Source organism: Lactuca serriola, chromosome 6, assembly GCF_051521515.1.
Source record: "Lactuca serriola cultivar US96UC23 chromosome 6, Lser_US96UC23_V15, whole genome shotgun sequence".
Classification (NCBI taxonomy): Eukaryota; Viridiplantae; Streptophyta; class Magnoliopsida; order Asterales; family Asteraceae; genus Lactuca; species Lactuca serriola.
In genome coordinates, this window is record NC_136413.1 from 174,327,363 (window position 1) to 174,330,461 (window position 3,099).

Consider the following 3,099-nt stretch of genomic DNA (forward strand, 5'->3'; position numbering starts at 1 on the left):
AATTATTAATTTTAATACTTGGTTATGTGCTTATGTTTGATTGTTACTACCTAGCATGTTAATTATCGATACTTTAATTGCTTGAATTTGTGTATTGCGTAGCTTAGTGACTATTAAATTACATGAACTTTACACCTAGTGATTTAGTGACCATTAAATTGCTAGAGCTAGGATCGACCCAATCTTAGATAAATAATTAAATTTTGCTGTGCTGGATAACATAAATTATGATCATAATTGTGTTTGTTAAATAAATCTTACATAGCCCCATTCATAATCCATAACTGATTTTGTGTTTGATTGTGTGTGACAATACATAGTTTTACATGAATTAGTGAAACATTAGTAAATTTGGACTTAAATTACTAATAATATAAAAATTGGTAAACATCTTTAATAATCCATAATTAGTACCTAACCATAGTGGAGAAGTGGATTCGAACTCAATAAAAGTGTTTTTAGTAATTGATTGAATTTGATAGTAAAGTGATTAAGTTTGTTTGAACTTGTAAAATCAGATAAAAAAACCAACTAACTTTTGTTTGTTTTAGGTTAATTTTTAGTACTCAAATTAGTAAATTAAATATGTTCACTGTGTTCGACCCTAACTTACTTTACTATGTTATACACTGACTATGTACACCGCCTATATGTGCAATAATAGATAAGAAGTTAGGTTATAAATTTAAAGCTAAATAAGGTATAGTTTCCACCATATCAATCTTCGTTTTCCACATTGTAAAGTTGTGCTCATCGAAAGGAGGGGTCTTGTTGAGAGTAGACGATTTAGGATTATAGGAGGTCGACATGACAACTTGATGTATCAAAAACCCGATCTGATACCAATTGAAGGTTTATATAGATCGGATATACTCAAGTATGAATGACAATGAATAAATAAACTAAGCAAAAGACTAAACAAAAAAACGAAAGAACATACGTAATCACAAAAATGCTTTTACTAAGAAAGAATTTTCTCACAAAGAGAATGAAAGTCAGAAAGACGGTCGCCAAGACATTACATTAGGGTTTTACCCTAATGTTGAATATATACGTTTACAATAACTGAAATCCCACTAATTAAGGGATAAATACCTATCTAAGTAACAGTCTAATCTTAATCACCAAGATTACGGATCATATATATATATATATATATATATATATATATATATATATATATATATATATATATATATATATATATATATATATAACTTCCTAATATACAAAAGATCACCGAGAGCATTGGTTCATGCTGACGCTGATAAGATTGTGTGTTCACGCTAACGCTGGTGCTGACGATGGCCCCGACACTGGTGGTCAATGTGTAAAGTGTTTGACTCATCATATCATATAGTGTGAGATTACAATAGATGATTTGAATATCTCCAGGGTAAAATCTTATTTTAGAAGATTGTTTTTCATTTTTCAATTCATATTATTATATAAATGTTTTATAATGATCTCATGGTGATGCCGAGTATGACGAGGTTAAATACCGAAGATTGTAAAGTTTGCATTTTGGAGAATTTATTTTGATCAGGCAAAGCTAAAGGGACATGTAGTCAAGTTTTCATTTTTGGAGAGATATTTGGGGTTGGAATTGTTTTTGGATGGTTTGTATTTTAGAATTTATATATGTTTTTTTATATGTATAGTTATTTGTTTGGATGTTAATGTTTTATTTTATATATTTATGTTTGCTTATGTTTATTTATATTTTATTTATATTTTTTTTTATAATTTTTTATGTTCATTTAAATATGTTTATGTTGGTTTAGCATCTTAACGAACATGATCAAATTAATTTTTTAATCAAATATGTGCAAGATAATTTTTTAACGAATGGACACAAACAAAAAATATATTCGCCTATTTTCTTGTATTCGTTCGTTTGTTCGATTAAACATAAATTAATGAATATTAGCAAACCTTCATTTATGTTTGATCGATTTGTTTATAACACTATTTCTAGAGAGTTGTTCTTTCAGGTTAACATACTCATTAAATATGTGAGAGATACACGCTTCACCTCACATTAATCGAGAATACAACATCTTATGAGATTTTTTATAGTAAACCATCCTCGCATGATTACCAAAAAGACTTTTGATGTATTCGTTGTGAATATACTTTGAATTATACAAGTAAAAAAATCACTATATACAAATTCCATAAGCTAACGAGTCTAGAATATATGAACATATTATTTTAAGATGTTATACATGCACAATATTTTCCTTTTAAATTACATCTCCGCTTCACAACCTCAAAATCTTTATTGTCATTGTTTGCGTCACATTCAACACCACCCTTATGCCATAACCAAAAGTTGGAGTAACCGTGAAGACCATGTTGTTGGTTAGCTTGTCGTTAAGATCTGTGGGTGCCATATTAGCCAGTGAGGGCTTTGTTAGTCTAGTCGTTTCCGTCTGGCCGAGACGTAAATGCTAGAGGGCTTGACTGTGAATGGGGTTGTCGTAGGTTAGACACAGTTGGCCGGGGGCTGATGTCACATTCATGATGAGTCGGGCGAAACGAGTTGGCATGTGTATCTGGGCAGGTTGGTCTCGTGGTTCTACCGAGAACCTCGAGATGCCACACAAGCAAGGAAGAGTGTCGAATATAAGTCTGTAACAAGTACGATCAGAGTCGCGTTCAAGTAAAAGGGCACATACTTTAAGTCAAATGTGCGCTTTTGTTTTGTCCGTGGAGACGCACTGGTGGGTGGGATGCCTAGAGGGGTGACCTGCTAATGATTGATCCACCTCCTCGCGAAAGTCTTACAGTCGACTTGGGGGGCCACATGTGTAGGATCCCATCCATATGTGTGTGTTGTTGGGATTAGGGAGTGCGATGCATAGTTGTATGTGATATTAATCGAGATTGAAGGGGACAAACATTCTTCTTCAGCTGCATGAGGATGCGCTATATTTTGCAATGAGAGAATGTCATGACCAAAAGTTGGTGTAACCGTGAAGACTAAAGAGAAAGAAGACAACATTAATTGTTAGCTTGTCGTTGGGATCTATGAGGGTCGTATTAGCCCGTGAGGGCGTTGTTAGTCTATTTGCTTCCGTCTGGCTAAGACTTAAA